Below are 17,404 nucleotides of genomic sequence, written 5' to 3' on the forward strand. Positions count from 1 at the left end.
CCTTCTTCCTTTGATAATAAAAGACTAATGTCTTTGCTAGGTAAAACCCCGCCTTATCTCAGCTCACTGGTCACCATAGCAGCACCCACCCGTAGCACGCGCTCCAGCAGGTATATCTCACTGGTCACCCCCAAAGCCAATTCCTCCTTTGGCCGCCTTTCCTTCTAGTTCTCTGCTGCCAATGACTGGAACGAATTGCAAAAATCACTGAAGTTGGAGACTCATATCTCCCTCACTAACTTTAAGCACCAGCTGTCAGAGCAGCTTACAGATCACTGCACCTGTACATAGCCCATCTGTAAATAGCCCATCCAACTACCCCATCCCCATACTGTTATTTATTTTTGCTCCTTTGCACACCAGTATTTCTACTTGCACATGCAACTTCTGCACATCTACCACTCCAGTGTTTAATTGCTAAATTGTACTTTTTTTGCCACTATGGCCAATTTATTGCCTTACCTCCCTTATCTTACCTCATTTGCACATACTGTATATAGATTTTTTTTTCTCTATTGTATTATTGACTGTATGTTTTATTTATTCCATGTGTAACTCTGTGTTGTTGTTTGTGTCACACTGCTTTGCTTTATCTTGGCCAGGTCGCAGTTGTAAATGAGAACTTGTTCTCAACTGGCCACCTAGTTAAATAAAGGTCAAATAAATAAATAAAAGACAACTGAAAACTCATACAATGAGTTAGAAAAAACATTAAAATGTAACTCCACAATAAAACAACAATTGACAATTCATATTACTAATTTAAAAACCACATAGTAGACCCCAATCAATAGAGTTTTGAAACAGTAAAAGAGATCCTGGCCAGTACGGGTATCGAACCCGCGACCTTCGCGTTATTAGCACGACGCTCTAACCAACTGAGCTAACCGGCCTGACGTAACACACGACGAACGGAACTGGGTTACACCCATATATGGATCTGGAGGGGGTCATTCATTTACAATGTCTACATTCTACCGTTAGAGGGCAGAGAACATAAACAAATCCAGCCCAGTTCCCCGCAGCCAGTTCTGTATATCCGCAACAGAAAAGGTGGTGATCTTATTTGACCTTTTCTGCTGCTTTTGAGACACGGTTCGATCCCTCCTTGATTCACACTACTTGATTGAGTAAATAAAACACTAAACAATCACAATCAAAATACAGTAACTATTATTAAACAATCACAATACAGTAACTACGAGTAAACAATCACAATACAGTAACTATGACTAAACAATCACAATACGGTAACTATTACTAAACAATCACAATACAGTAACTATGACTAAACCATCACAATACAGTAACTATGACTAAACCATCACAATACAGTAACTATTACTAAACAATCACAATACAGTAACTATGACTAAACAATCACAATACAGTAACTATGACTAAACAATCACAATACAGTAACTACGACTAAACAATCACAATACAGTAACTACGACTAAACAATCACAATACAGTAACTACTGGTCACTATTATGTAATATATTCTAATATGAATTCATTCTAGAATTGTGTGTGTTATTAATGATAAACCTTTAAACTCCACTCTTCCTCCCATCTCTCTATTTTTCAGCTCTAGATGACAAAACCTACACAGTCCAGGGGTTGCAGGTCTGCCGACTTCCTTCTGGTCACACATTGTATTCAGAGAAATATCCAATAAACCAAAGACATTGCTTTAACTGTGAATGTACTTTATTGCAGATATTTTCCTCAAATAAAATGGAGCATATGTAAAATAAACAAATTATTAAAATGTATTTACATTGGGTCTAATGTGTGAGTCATGTTTATTGTGCGTGTGGGAGAGCGAGAGAGAATGTGTATGCATGTTGTATTTAATTATTTCCTTGTCAGCCCCCATCTCTCCTAACCATGACCTCTCCACCAACGGTGAGTAAGCACAACTGCACATGTCCGTTGTGGGAAATGGATAACATCTGTAGGCCTAAATATCTCTAATCATAAAATAAAAAGAAATAAACAAGAAATGACAATATATTGATATATTTACATACTAATGTGTGAGAGTGTGTGTATGTTTTCTTTTTTTCTTGTTAGCCACCCATCTCCGCTTTTCTGCTGCATAAATAACTGAGGCTGAAACTCCCTCCAGGTCATCTCTCTCTCTCTCTCCATTCCTTGGCCTTGATTGCCTGATGATTTACCCTGAAATGTACAAACATTCATTGTGGAGAACAAACGTTTAGTTTGGCCTGAGCGATGTGGATGGGTAGCCAGGGAATGGCTTTGGTACATTAAAAAAACGTTTGCAAGACAAACATATTTGCCTGCTACTCCTGGGAACCCTGTACATTTGTGAGGGTTGTTGGGGCCCTGTTTCAACTGCAGATGACAAAACCTGCACACTCCCAGAGGGTTGCAGGGCTGCCGACTTCCTTTCTTTTTGGTCATTCATTTTAAAATCAGAGAAATATCCAATAAACCAAACTGTTGCTTTAGCTGTGAATATATTTTATTTCACACAATCTCCAAATAAAATGGAGCAGAGATAAAATAAACCATGTATTTACATTGGGTCGAATGTGTGTCTGTGTTGAGAGAGGCATGTTCTTCAACTTAGAAAAAAAGCACACACAATTTCCTCAAACTGTAAACATTAAGCCATAGTCTTTTACAATATTATCAATCCCCCTTTGATTTGATAGATATGGAGAGTAATTATGTAGATATTAAGAATGGATATGAAGGAGTAGATCTCTCCAATCCTCAAATAAAATGCAGCAAACATGAAATAAACAAGTAATTACAATGTATTTACATTGTGGATAATGTGTGTGTTGTGTTTTATTTTTCCTTGTCAGCCACCCATCTCTGCTTTGTCAGTCTTGATAGGCCCAGTGTCTTCTGGGTGAGGCTGTCAGGCAGATCTGAAAGAGAGACACACAAAGTGACAGTAAGTATACAGGTGAACAACATGTCTGTGTACATCTGTTGGTGTGACTGAGCATATGCAATAGAATTCTGAATGACCTGTATCCATCTGGGTCTCCTCAACAGTTCCTCCCTTCACGGCCAGTGTAGTAGGAACTGGTGCAGCCGGTAAATGAAAGACCACAGCAGAGGACTGCTGAGACTGCAGCTGAACTGCTGGGGCTGGCAGATCTAAAAGAGAGAGGCACAATTTTCACAAGTTAAAATAATTATACAACAAAACAGAGAGTGATTGAGTGAGTGTGTATACGTGTGTTTGATAATTACCTGGACCACATCACAATGCTTCAGGTGTAGAAGCCTCTGGAAGTTCCAGCATGCCACTCCAGGCCTGGAACAGCTTGGTGGAAAGACCTGTCACCCACTGAGCAGGTGGGCAGATCTGAAAAATAGGCACAATATCATTTTAATGACAAAGCCTTGACTACACACCAACCTAAACAGAACAGACTATGGGAGGAGCACAGTACTACATAGAGCCATGACTACATGGAACTCTATTCCACATCAAGTAACTCACCCACGCGGTAAAATTAGACTTAAAAAACAGATAAAAATTCACCTTATGGAACAGCGGGGACTGTGAAGAGACACATGCATACACACGATAACATACTGTACACTGCACTGTACATACACACAATAAAATACTGTACACTGCACTGTACACACACACACACAATAACATGCTGTACACTGCACACACACCACAACATACTGTACACTGCACTGTACACACAATAACATACTGTACACTGCACACACACCACAACATACTATACACTGCACTGTACACACAATAACATGCTGTACACTGCACACACACACCACAACATACAGTACACTGCACTGTACACACAATAACATACTGTACACTGCACACACACACACACAATAACATACTGTACACTGCACTGTACACACTGTACACACACAAGGATTTTGTGTTGTAGATATGTGGTAGTAGAGTAGTGGCCTGAGGGCACACACTTAACGTGTTATGAATGTATTGTAATGTTTTTAAAATTGAATAACTGCCTTCATTTTGCTGGACTTGAAGAAGAGTAACTGCTGTATTGGCAGCAGCCAATGGGGATCCATAATAAATACAATACAACAAATGAATTAAGTTTGTTTGTGTGTGTGTCTGGTAACCCACGCAGCAGACTCCATTTTCCAAACTGCTCACTGTACTTGCCCTTGCAATCTGATGTGTGTGTTCTGTGTTATTATGACTCAGAAGTCTCAACCTGACCACATCCTTGTAGTCGGCCAATCAGTGATTAGCTTGGGAAAAATGGCTATCAACAGTGTCCAGTAAAAAGGAGATCAAAGGACATGTATTACTGAATGACATGAGATCTAGGACCCTGCCTCAGGACTACCTGGCCTGACGACTCCTGTCTGTCCCTGTCTCCAGTCCACCTGGTCGTGCTGCTGATCCAGTCTCTGCTGTTTCTGTCTGCAGCTATGGAACCCTGACCTGCTCAAGGCTCACCAGAGGTACTACCTTGTCCCAGACCCGCTGTTTGATCCTGTCTCTCTCTACCAGACCTACTGTCTCAACCTCTAAACGCTCAGCTATGAAGAGCCAACTGGCATTTACTCCTGAGGTGCTGAACTATTGCACCCTCTATAAACCTCTATTATTTGACACTGCTGGTCATCTGTCTAAATGGCTGTAGTCTTTTATCATCTCCACCAGCACAGCCAGAAGACTGGCCACCCCTCAGAGCCTGGTTCCTCTCTAGGTTTCTTCCTAGGTTCCTGCCTTTCTAGGGAGACTTTCCTAGCCACTGTGCTTCTACGTCTGCATTGCTTGCTCTTTGGGGTTTTAGGCTGGTTATCTGTATAAGCTCTTTGTGACAACTGCTGATGAAAAAGGGGCTTTATAAAATACATGTGATAGATTGCTTGTATATGCTTCTATTCATGTCAGTAACTCTAAATATGACATTGGGTTGTGTAGTCAATGTAGTCTACTGCACCATATCAACCAACTACTATCTGGTCACAAAGCTACGTTGTTATCATTTAGTAATGTTGTACTGTAGTCTACTGCACCATATCAACCAACTAGCCAACTAGTAGAGACAAGGCTATATTGTTGTCATTCAGTAATACTGTAACGTTACTGTAACATCACATTATTATCCACCTAGGTAGCTAGTGATAGCTTAGCTAGCCCCAAAGAAACAACCAATGAATGACAACAGGCTTTCAACAAAATATCTATCTAGCTTGTATGACTGCATGTAAAACAACTTTACAGATGATTACAAAATTTGAAAGCAAAGTTGACTTACCAGTATGCTGCTCTCTCGGGAACTAGAGTGAAGCATCCAGATATGAGGTTAGCTAGCGCCGTTAGCATTAGCTAGCTAGCAGCGCCAGCATGTTAGTTAAGAAAGTATCTTTCCAGCAACAATGTCGAGGTCAAAAACTAAATGAACTATGTTAAGCCATGCTGACTTCGTAAGATAAGACAACTCGGACTGAAATAATTAACAGGCTGAACGTACATATCTGTGACTAACTAGTTAACTTTAGCTTTCCATTCCTGTTTACAGAGTGTACGTCCCTCCCGCATGGAGAAGCGCCACTGAGTCAACATGTGGCCAGAATTATATTACATCCGGGTTGGTTTACAAACCCCACTGACAATGAATGCATGGGACACTGTTTAGGGCCGTTCACCCATGATAATAACACTTAATATTGAGAATTGATTTAACAGCATATATGACTGTGACCTGTCAGTTAATTGAATATAATGAAGCATTTCACACCCACACTCTGTGACCAAGGAGTCTACTCTCCTCACATAGACCACTTACAGAGGAAAGAGAGATGAAGGGAGTCAGAGAAGGAAAAGGAGAGGGAGGGAGACAGACTTTTTGTCTTTCTTTAATGAGCCAACCTCATTGTACTAAATATAGCAGAGAGAGCGAGAGAGAGAGAGAGAGAAAGAAAGAAAGAAAGAAAGAAAGAAAGAAAGAAAGAAAGAAAGAAAGAAAGAAAGAAAGAAAGAAAGAAAGAAAGAAAGAAAGAAAGAAAGAAAGAAAGAAAGAGAGGAGTGTAGAAAGAGGGTGCAGTTGTTTGCTGGCTCTTTACCTCTCTGTACTTAGTACGCTTCTCTAGATAATGTGTGACCAAGTGAGCATGGGGAAAGGTGTGTGTGTGTGTGTGTGTGTGTGTGTGTGTGTGTGAGAGAGAGTGTTTGTGTGGACGTATTTAACTATTCTTGTGGGGACCAGAAATCCCCACAAGAATAGTCCACAAACATTTGACCAACTGGGGACAGTTTGTTGGTCCCCAAGAGGTCAAATCCTATTTCTAGGGGGTTTATGGTTAAGGTTAGAATTAGGGTTAGAATTAGGTTTAGGAGCTAGGGTTAGTTTTAGGGTTAGGAGCTAGTGTTAGTTTTCGTGTTAGGGTTAGGAGCTAGGGTTAGGTTTAGGGTTAAGGTTAGGTTTTTGGCTTAGGGTTAAGGTTAGAGTAAGGGAAAGAGAACAGGTTAGGGTTAGGGGTAGGGAAAATAGGATTTTGAATGGGACTGAATTGTGTGTTCCAACAAGGTTAGCTGTACAAGACTGTACGTGTGTGTGTGTGTGTGTGTGTGTGTGTGTGTGTGTGTGTGTGTGTGTGTGTGTGTGTGTGTGTGTGTGTGTGAATAATGAATTAATCAAATGATTGATGGACCGTCTATCTGTTTCTTCACCATTCTCTCTCTCTCTCTCTTAGTCCATGAAGTCACCTGTCCTCCCTTCCTTGGATAATAAAATACTAATTAAAACTCCTACAATAAAATGTCACTCCACAATAAAACAACAATCGACAATTCATACTACTAATTTAAAACGCATATGGTAGAACCCAATCAATAGACATTCACAGTAAAGTAAAAAAAAAAAAATCCTGGCCAGTACGGGTATCGAACCCGCGACCTTCGCGTTATTAGCACGACGCTCTAACCAACTGAGCTAACCGGCCTGGGATAAACGTTGAAACAACGGAAGGGGGTTACACCCATATATGGATCAGGAGGTGGTTGTTCATCTACAATGTCTACATTCTACCATTAGAGGGCAGAGAACTTAAACAAATCCAGCTCAATTCCAAGGACTCCATTCTACTGCACACTGTTAATGATCAACACCATGGCTGTATCTCTTTCTCTGTAGTTGTAGTTGACTGGCTGATTTCAGTCCTGTACAGCTGAACCTGAATACACACTGTGTTGTAAGACCTTTCCCCATAGTCCATTTCTGATACCCATGATAATAACACTTAATAGTGATCATTGATTTAACGGAATAAACGACTGTGACCTGTCAGTTAATGGAATAGAATGAAGCATTTCACACTCACTCTGTGACCAAGGAGTCTACTCTCCTCACATAGACCACTTACAGAGGAAAGAGAGATGAAGGGAAGGAAAAGGAGAGAGACAGACAGACTTGTTGTCTTTCTTTAAATGAGCCAACCTCATTGTACTTTAACCATTTGCACATCATTACAACACTGTAAATAAACATAATGACATTTTTTAATGTCTCTATTCTTTTGAAACTTCTGTGAGTAAAATGTTTAATGTTCATTTTAATTGTTTATTTCACTTTCATATATTATCTACCTCACTTGCTTTGGCAATGTTAACATATGTTTCCCATACCAATAAAGCCCTTCAATTGAATTGAAATTGAGAGAGAGAGAAAGAGAGCGAGAGAGAAAGAGAAAGAGAAAGAGAGAGAGAGAGAGAGAGAGAGAGAGAGAGAGAGGGAGAGAGGAGTGTAGAAAGAGGGTGCAGCTGTTTGCTGGCTCTTTACCTCTCTGTACTTAGTGCCCTTCTCTAGTTAATGTGTGACCAAGTGAGTATGGGGAAAGGTAAGTGTGTGTGTGTGTGTGTGTGTGTGTGTGTGTGTGTGTGTGTGTGTGTGTGTGTGTGTGTGTGTGTGTGTGTGTGTGTGTGTGTGTGTGTGTGTGTGTGTGTGTGTGTGTGTGTGTGTGTGTGTGTGTGTAAATAATGAATTAATCAAATGATTGACCAACCCGTCAATCTGTTTCTTCACCATTGTGCCTATTAGTCCATAAAGTCCCCTGTCCTCCCTCCCTTCCTTGGATAATAAAATACTAATGAAAACTCCGACACTCCACAATAAAACAATAATTGACAATTCACACTACTAATTTAAAATGCACATTGTAGACCCCAATCAATAGAGTGTAGACATTCACAGTAAAGAAAAAAACATCCTGGCCAGTACGGGTATCGAACCCGCGACCTTCGCGTTATTAGCACGACGCTCTAACCAACTGAGCTAACCGGCCATAGACACTGCTCGCTCAACGGAAGAGGGTAGAAGAAACCACACCGTACTAAATACACCAGCGTGAGACCTAGACATTCCATAACAAATTTATGTATTTATTTATTTCACCTTTATTTAACCAGGTAGGCAAGTTGAGAACAAGTTCTCATTTACAATTGCGACCTGGCCAAGATAAAGCAAAGCAGTTCGACAACATACAAAAACACAGAATTACACATGGAGTAAAACAACATACAATCAATGATGCAGTAGAAAAAAAATAAGACTTTAAACAATGTGAGCAAATGATGTGAGATAAGGGAGGTAAAGGCAAAAAAGGCCATGGTGGCAAAGTAAATCAAGTATAGCAAGTAAAACACTGGAATGGTAGATATGTAGTTTGAAGAAAGTTCAAAGTTAAAATATAAATAATATGGTGCAAAGGAGCAAAATAAATAAAATAAATAAATACAGTAGGGGAAGAGGTAGTAGTTTGGGCTAAATTATAGATGGGCTATGTACAGGTGCAGTGATCTGGGAGCTGCTCTGATAGCTGGTGCTTAAAGCTAGTGAGGGAGATAAGTGTTTCCAGTTTCAGAGATTTTTGTAGTTCGTTCCAGTCATTGGCAGCAGAGAACTGGAAGGAGAGACGACCAAAGGAGGAGTTGGCTTTAGGGGTGACCAGAGAGATATACCTGCTGGAGCGCGTGCTACAGGTGGGTGCTGCTATGGTGACCAGTGAGCGGAGATAAGGGGGGACTTTACCTAGCAGGGTCTTGTAGATGACCTGGAGCCAATGTGTTTGGCGACGATTATGAAGCGAAGGCCAGCCAACGAGAGCGTATAGGTCGCAGTGGTGGGTAGTATATGGGGCTTTGGTGACAAAACGGATGGCACTGTGATAGACTGCATCCAGCTTGTTGAGTAGGGTATTGGAGGCTATTTTGTAAATGACATCGCCGAAGTCGAGGATTGGTAGGATGGTCAGTTTTACGAGGGTATGTTTGGCAGCATGAGTGAAGGATGCTTTGTTGCGAAATAGGAAGCCAATTCTAGATTTAACTTTGGATTGGAGATGATTGATGTGAGTCTGGAAGGAGAGTTTACTGTCTAACCAGACACCTAGGTATTTGTAGTTGTCCACAAATTCTAAGTTAGAACTGTCCAGAGAAGTGATGCTGGACAGGCGGGCAGGTGCAGGCAGCGATCGGTTAAAGAGCATGCATTTAGTTTTACTTGTGTTTAGGAGCAGTTGGAGACCACGGAAGGAGAGTTGAATGGCATTGAAGCTCGTCTGGAGGGTTGTTAACACAGTGTCCAAAGAAGGGCCAGAAGTATACAGAATGGTGTCGTCTGCGTAGAGGTGGATCAGAGATTCACCAGCAGCAAGAGCTACATCATTGATGTATACAGAGAAAAGAGTTGGCCCAAGAATTGAACCCTGTGGTACCCCCATAGAGACTGCCAGAGGTCCGGACAGCAGGCCCTCCGATTTGACACACTGAACTCTATCAGAGAAGTAGTTGGTGAACCAGGCGACGCAATCGTTTGAGAAACCAAGGCTACTGAGTCTGCCGATGAGGATGTGGTGATTAACAGAGTCAAAAGCCAGGTCAATGAATACGGCAGTACAGTATTGTTTCTTATCGATGGCGGTTACGATGTCGTTTAGGACCTTGAGCGTGGCTGAGGTGCACCCATGACCAGCTCTGAAACCAGATTGCATAGCGGAGAGGGTGCGGTGGGATTCGAAATGGTCGGTAATCTGTTTGTTGACTTGGCTTTCGAAGACCTTAGAAAGGCAGGGTAGGTTGGATATAGGTCTGTAGCAATTTGGGTCAAGAGTGTCACCTCCTTTGAAGAGGGGGATGACAGCAGCTGCTTTCCAATCTATGGGAATCTCAGATGACACGAAAGAGAGGTTGAACAGGCTAGTAATAGGGGTTGCAATAATTTCGGCAGATAATTTTAGAAAGAAAGGGTCCAGATTGTCAAGCCCAGCTGATTTGTAGGGGTCCAGATTTTGCAGCTCTTTCAGAACATCAGCTGCATGGATTTGGGAGAAGGAGAAATGGGGGAGGCTTGGGCGAGTAGCTGTGGGGGGTGCAGTGCTGTTGAATGCAGTAGGGGTAGTTAGGTGGAAAGCATGGCCAGCCGTAGAAAAATGCTTATTGAAATTCTCAATTATAGTGGGCTTATCGGTGGCGACAGAGTTTCCTATCCTCAGTGCAGTGGGCAGTTGGGAGGAGGTGTTCTTATTCTCCATGGACTTTACAATGTCCCAGAACTTTTTAGAGTTTGAGTTGCAGGAAGCAAATTTCTGTTTGAAAAAGCTAGCCTTGGTGTTTCTAACTGCCTGTGTGTATTGGTTTCTAACTTCCCTGAAAAGTTGCATATCGCGGGGGCAGTTCGATGCTAATGCAGAACGCCACAGGATATTTTTGTGTAGGTTAAGGGCAGTCAGGTCTGGGGAGAACCAAGGGCTATATCTGTTCCTGGTTCTAAATTTCATGAAAGGGGCATGCTTATTTAAGATGGTGAGGAAGGCATTTAAAAAAAATAACCAGGCATCCTCTACTGAAGGGATGAGGTCAATATCCTTCCAGGATACCAGGGCCAGGTCGATTAGAAAGGCTTGCTCGTTGAAATGTTTCAGGGAGCGTTTGACAGTGATGAGTGGAGGTCGTTTGACCGCTGACCCATTACGGGTGCAGGCAATGAGGCAGTGATCGCTGAGATCTTGGTTGAAAACAGCAGAGGTGTATTTAGAGGGCACGTTGGTTAGGATGATATCTATGAGGGTGCTAGTGTTTGCGGCGTTGGGGTTGTACCTGGTGGGTTCATTAATAATTTGTGTGAGATTGAGGGCATCAAGCTTGGATTGTAGGATGGCTGGGGTGTTAAGCATGTCCCAGTTTAGGTCACCTAGTAGCACGAGCTCTGAAGATAGATGGGGGGCAATCAGTTCACATATGGTGTCCAGAGCACAGCTAGGGGCCGAGGGGGGTCTATAGCAGGCGGCAACGGTGAGAGACTTGTTTTTGGAGAGGTGGATTTTTAAAAGTAGAAGTTCAAATTGTTTGGGTACAGACCTGGATAGCAGGACAGAACTCTGCAGGCCATCTCTGCAGTAGATTGCAACACCGCCCCCTTTGGTCGTTCTATTTTGTCTGAAAACGTTGTAGTTAGGGATGAAGATTTCAGAGTTTTTGGTGGACTTCCTAAGCCAAGATTCAGACACAGCTAGGACATCCGGGTTGGCAGAGTGTGCTAAAGCAGTGAATAAAACAAACTTAGGGAGGAGGCTTCTAATGTTAACATGCATGAAACCAAGGTTATTACGGTTACAGAAGTCATCAAAAGAGAGCGCCTGGGGAGTAGGAGTGGAGCCAGGCACTGCAAGGCCTGGATTCACCTCTACATCCCCAGAGGAGCAGAGAAGAATAAGTATGAGGGTACGGCTAAAAGCTATAAGAATTGGTCGTCTGTGACGTCTAGAATAGAGAGAAAAAGGAGCAGGTTTCTGGGGGCGATAAAATAGCTTCAAGGTATAATGTACAGACAAAGGTATGGTGTGATGTGAATACAGAGGAGGTAAACCTAGGCAATTAGTGATTATGAGAGAGATATTGTCTCTAGAAACATCATTGAAACCAGAAGATGTCATAGCATGTGTGGGTGGAGGAACTGAGAGGTTGGATAAGGTATAATGAGCAGGGCTAGAGGCGCTACAGTGAAATAAGCCAATAAACACTAACCAGAACAGCAATGGACATTGCATATTGACATTAAGGAGAGGCATGCTTAGCCGAGTGATCAAAGGGTCCAGTGAGATTCAGACAGCTAGCCGGGCCATAGGTAGCAAGCTGGTGGAAGGTCTGTTTTTAGCCACCTCGTGCGTTTCCGTCTGTGGGTTAGAGGGGTTCCGTGTGGAAGGGGGGACCTGTCCAAGTTGGCAAAATAGTTAGTTATAGTGGCCCAAGAAAAGTGTCCGATAGACCTATTCAGATCGCAGCCGATAAGACAGCTAACGATTAGCCGGCCGCAGATGGGCGATCAGGTTACGTCGCGACGGAGGGGCCAGTTGGATAACTCCCTCGGACAGATAACGTTGGTGGTCCAGTCGTGAAGGCCCGATGGGGCTCCGCATCGGCAGTAAAAAGGGTCAGGATAGGTGATTGTAGCCCAGGAGACACTTCAGCTGGCTAGCTCAGGAATAGCCCAGGAGTGGCTGACGGAACTCTTCAGCTGGCTCGGTCCGGAATAATGTGTGTTAATTCCGGGACCGACGTTGCCAATAGTCACTCAGGTAGCAGCTAGTTAGCTGCAAGATCCAGGTGTAAATGTCCAGAGCCTGCGGTAGAAATCGGGGAAAGGAGAGAGAATAGGTCCGGTATACTCTGGTCTGAGTCGCGCTGTACAAAAACTGGCGATAGCTTTTCGAGCTAATGGATAGCTGAGGACAGCTAACCGTGGCTAGCTGAACTCCAACGTTAGCCAGTGAAAATGGCTAACCTCTGGCTAGCTTCTGTTGTGGATTTCAGATGAGGTAAATAATACTTTATTTTTTAAATTGGTGAGGCGGGTTGCAGGAGAGTGCTTTGAGGTTGAGTTTTTAGAAGAAAAAATGTAGAAAGATAAGTGAAGAAAAATATGTAAATATATATATACACGGGACACGATAAGAGGAGGGTAGAGGACGTCTGAACTGCTACGCCATCTTGGACATCACCTCCTGAGAAATAAACATGTAGAATCAAATCAAATCAAATTTATTTATATAGCCTTTCGTACATCAGCTGATATCTCAAAGTGCTGTACAGAAACCCAACCTAAAACCCCAAACAGCAAGCAATGCATGTGAAAGAAGCACGGTGGCTAGGAAAAACTCCCTAGGAAAAACTCCCGAGAAAGGCCAAAAACCTAGGAAGAAACCTAGAGAGGAACCAGGCTATGAGGGGTGGCCAGTCCTCTTCTGGCTGTGCAGGGTGGATATTATAACAGAACATGGTCAAGATGTTAAAATGTTCATAAATGACCAGCATGGTCAAATAATAATAATCATGGTAGTTGTCGAGGGTGCAACAAGCACATCCGGTGAACAGGTCAGGGTTCCATAGCCGCAGGCAGAACAGTTGAAACTGGAGCAGCAGCACAGCCAGGTGGACTGGGGACAGCAAGGAGTCATCATACCAGGTAGTCCTGAGGCATGGTCCTAGGGCTCAGGTCCTCCGAGAGAAAGACAGAAAGAGAGAAAGAGAGAATTAGAGAGAGCATATTTAAATTCACACAGGACACCGGATAAGACAAGAGAAATACTCCAGATGTAACAGACTGACCCTAGCCCCCCGACACATAAACTACTGCAGCATAAATACTGGAGGCTGAGACAGGAGGGATCAGAAGACACTGTGGCCCCATCCGATGATACCCCCGGACAGGGCCAAACAGGCAGGATATAACCCCACCCACTTTGCCAAAGCACAGCCCCCACACCACTAGAGGGATGTCTCCAACCACCAACTTACCGTCCTAAGACAAGGCCGAGTATAGCCCACAACGATCTCCGCCATGGCACAACCCAAGGGGGGGCGCCAACCCAGACAGGAAGACCACGTCAGTGACTCAACCCACTCAAGTGATGCACCCCTCCCATGGACGGCATGGAAGGACACCAGTAAGCCAGTGACTCAGCCCCTGTAAAAGGGTTAGAGGCAGAGAATCTCAGTGGAAAGAGGGGAACCGGCAAGGCAGAGACAGCAAGGGCGGTTCGTTGCTCCAGCCTTTCCGTTCACCTTCACACTCCTGGGCCAGACTATGCTTAATCATAGGACCTACTGAAGAGATAAGTCTTCAGTAAAGACTTAAAGGTTGAGACTGAGTCTGCGTCTCTCACATTGGTACGCAGACCATTCCATAAAAATGGAGCTCTATAGGAGAAAGCCCTACCTCCAGCCGTTTGCTTAGAAATTCTAGGGACAATTAGGAGGCCTGCGTCTTGTGACCGTAGTGTACGTGTAGGTATGTACGGCAGGACCAAATCGGAAAAATAGGTAGGAGCAAGCCCATGTAATGCTTTGTAGGTTAGCAGTAAAACCTTGAAATCAGCCCTTGCCTTAACAGGAAGCCAGTGTAGGGAGGCTAGCACTGGAATAATATGATCAAATTTTTTGGTTCTAGTCAGGATTCGAGCAGCCGTATTTAGCACTAACTGAAGTTTGTTTAGTGCTTTATCCGGGTAGCCGGAAAGTAGAGCATTGCGGTAGTCCAGCCTAGAAGTAACAAAAGCATGGATAAATTTTTCTGCGTCATTTTTGGACAGAAAGTTTCTGATTTTTGCAATGTTACGTAGATGGAAAAAAGCTGTCCTTGAAACAGTCTTGATATGTTCTTCAAAAGAGAGATCAGGGTCCAGAGTAACGCCGAGGTCCTTCACAGTTTTATTTGAGACGACTGTACAACCATCCAGATTAATTGTCAGATTCAACAGAAGATCTCTTTGTTTCTTGGGACCTAGAACAAGCATCTCTGTTTTGTCCGAGTTTAAAAGTAGAAAGTTTGCAGCCATCCACTTCTTTATGTCTGAAACACAGGCTTCTAGCGAGGGCAATTTTGGGGCTTCACCATGTTTCATTGAAATGTACAGCCGTGTGTCGTCCGCATAGCAGTGAAATTTAACATTATGTTTCCGAATGACATCCCCAAGAGGTAAAATATATAGTGAAAACAATAGTGGTCCTAAAACGGAACCTTGAGGAACACCGAAATTTACAATTGATTTGTCAGAGGACAAACCATTCACAGAGACAAACTGATATCTTTCCGACAGATAAGATCTAAACCAGGCCAGAACTTGTCCATGTAGACCAATTTGGGTTTCCAATCTCTCCAAAAGAATGTGGTGATCGATGGTATCAAAAGCGGCACTAAGATCTAGGAGCACGAGGGCAGATGCAGAGCCTCGGTCTGACGTCATTAAAAGGTAATTTACCACCTTCACAAGTGCAGTCTCAGTGCTATGATGGGGTCTAAAACCAGACTGAAGCGTTTCGTATACATTGTTTGTCTTCAGGAAGGCAGTGAGTTGCTGTGCAACAGCTTTTTCTAAAATTTTTGAGAGGAATGGAAGATTCGATATAGGCCGATAGTTTTTTATAATTTCTGGGTCAAGATTCGGCTTTTTCAAGAGAGGCTTTATTACTGCCACTTTTAGTGAGCTTGGTACACATCCGGTGGATAGAGAGCCGTTTATTATGTTCAACATAGGAGGGCCAAGCACAGGAAGCAGCTCTTTCAGTAGTTTAGTTGGAATAGGGTCCAGTATGCAGCTTGAGGGTTTGGAGGCCATGATTATTTTCATCATTGTGTCAAGAGATATAGTACTAAAACACTTTAGTATCTCCCTTGATCCTAGGTCCTGGCAGAGTTGTGTAGACTCAGGACAATGGAGCTTTGGAGGAATACCCAGATTTAAAGAGGAGTCCATAATTTGCTTTCTAATGATCATGATCTTTTCCTCAAAGAAGTTCATAAATTCATTACTGCTGAAGTGAAAGCCATCCTCCATTTGCGAAGGCTGCTTTTTAGTTAGCTTTGCGACAGTATCAAAAAGAAATTTCGTATTGTTCTTATTTTCCTCAATTAAGTTGGAAAAATAGGATGATCGAGCAGCAGTGAGGGCTCTTCGATACTGCACGGTACTGTCTTTCCAAGCTAGTCGGAAGACTTCCAGTTTGGTGTGGCGCCATTTCCGTTCCAGTTTTCTGGAAGCTTGCTTCAGAGCTCGTGTATTTTCTGTATACCAGGGAGCTAGTTTCTTATGACAGATGTTTTTAATTTTTAGGGGTGCAACTGCATCTAGGGTATTGCGCAAGGTTAAATTGAGTTCCTCGGTTAGGTGGTTAACTGATTTTTGTCCTCTGACGTCCTTGGGTAGGCAGAGGGAGTCTGGAAGGGCATCAAGGAATCTTTGGGTTGTCTGAGAATTTATAGCACGACTTTTAATGCTCCTTGGTTGGGGTCTGAGCAGATTATTTGTTGCGATTTCAAACGCAATAAAATGGTGGTCCGATAATCCAGGATTATGAGGAAAAACATTAAGATCCACAACATTTATTCCATGGGACAAAACTAGGTCCAGAGTATGACTGTGGCAGTGAGTAGGTCCAGAGACATGTTGGACAAAACCCACTGAGTCGATGATGGCTCCGAAAGCCTTTTGGAGTGGGTCTGTGGACTTTTCCATGTGAATGTTAAAGTCACCAAAAATTAGAATATTATCTGCTATGACTACAAGATCCGATAGGAATTCAGGGAACTCAGTGAGGAACACTGCATATGGCCCAGGAGGCCTGTAAACAGTAGCTATAAAAAGTGAGTGAGTAGGCTGCATAGATTTCATGACTAGAAGCTCAAAAGACGAAAACCGTAATTGTTTTTTTTTTTGTAAATTGAAATTTGCTATCGTAAATGTTAGCAACACCTCCGCCTTTGCCGGATGCACGGGGGGTATGGTCACTAGTGTAACCAGGGGGTGAGGCCTCATTTAACACAGTAAATTCATCAGGCTTAAGCCATGTTTCAGTCAGGCCAATCAGGCCAGTCAGGCCAATCACATCAAGAAGAGCCCCCTAAGCAAGCTGGTCATGGGGCTCTGTTCACAAACACACCCCACAGGGCTCCAGGACAGCAACACAATTAGACCCAACCAAATCATGAGAAAACAAAAATATAATTTCTTGACACATTGACACATTGAAAAGAATTTACCAAACATCTGAGCAAACTAGAATGCTATTTGGCCCTAAACAGAGAGTACACAGTTGCAGAATAGCTGACCACTGGTACTGACCCAAAATTAAGGAAAACGTTGACTTTTTACAGACTCAGTGAGCATAGCGTTGCTATTGAGAAAGGCCGTAACTTCTAATGTTCTTTAGATTTAATGTTATTAATCATTGAACATGTGTCGAAGGAAGTAGTCTCCACCCTCTCCGAGTTGGGCATCTCCGGCACGGCCCACGCTTGGATTGCGTCCTACCTGACAGGTCGCTCCTACCAGGTGGCGTGGCGAGAATCTGTCTCCGTACCATGCGCTCTCACCACTGGTGTCCCCCAGG

At 43.1% G+C, this 17,404-nt stretch overlaps 1 long non-coding RNA gene and 3 other non-coding genes across 4 annotated transcripts; all 4 read right to left on the reverse strand.

Annotated features, from left to right (window-relative positions):
• Positions 1–819: 819 nt before the first annotated feature.
• On the reverse strand, positions 820–893 carry trnai-aau (transfer RNA isoleucine (anticodon AAU)). The gene has a single exon. It is a non-coding gene; the product is annotated as a tRNA-Ile (tRNA).
• A 1,583-nt stretch (positions 894–2,476) lies between these two features.
• On the reverse strand, positions 2,477–5,587 carry LOC106598356 (uncharacterized). The gene is made up of 4 exons (XR_006769505.2): positions 5,280–5,587; positions 3,241–3,355; positions 3,013–3,144; positions 2,477–2,909 (listed from the first exon to the last, which is right to left on the reverse strand). It is a non-coding gene; the product is annotated as an uncharacterized LOC106598356 (long non-coding RNA).
• A 1,305-nt stretch (positions 5,588–6,892) lies between these two features.
• On the reverse strand, positions 6,893–6,966 carry trnai-aau (transfer RNA isoleucine (anticodon AAU)). The gene has a single exon. It is a non-coding gene; the product is annotated as a tRNA-Ile (tRNA).
• Positions 6,967–8,230: 1,264 nt separating this feature from the next.
• Positions 8,231–8,304, reverse strand: trnai-aau (transfer RNA isoleucine (anticodon AAU)). The gene has a single exon. It is a non-coding gene; the product is annotated as a tRNA-Ile (tRNA).
• Between the last annotated feature and the right edge of the window lie 9,100 nt (positions 8,305–17,404).

The sequence above is a fragment of the Salmo salar genome, chromosome 08 (genome assembly GCF_965601325.2).
Source record: "Salmo salar chromosome 08, fSalSal1, whole genome shotgun sequence".
NCBI classification, from domain to species: Eukaryota; Metazoa; Chordata; class Actinopteri; order Salmoniformes; family Salmonidae; genus Salmo; species Salmo salar.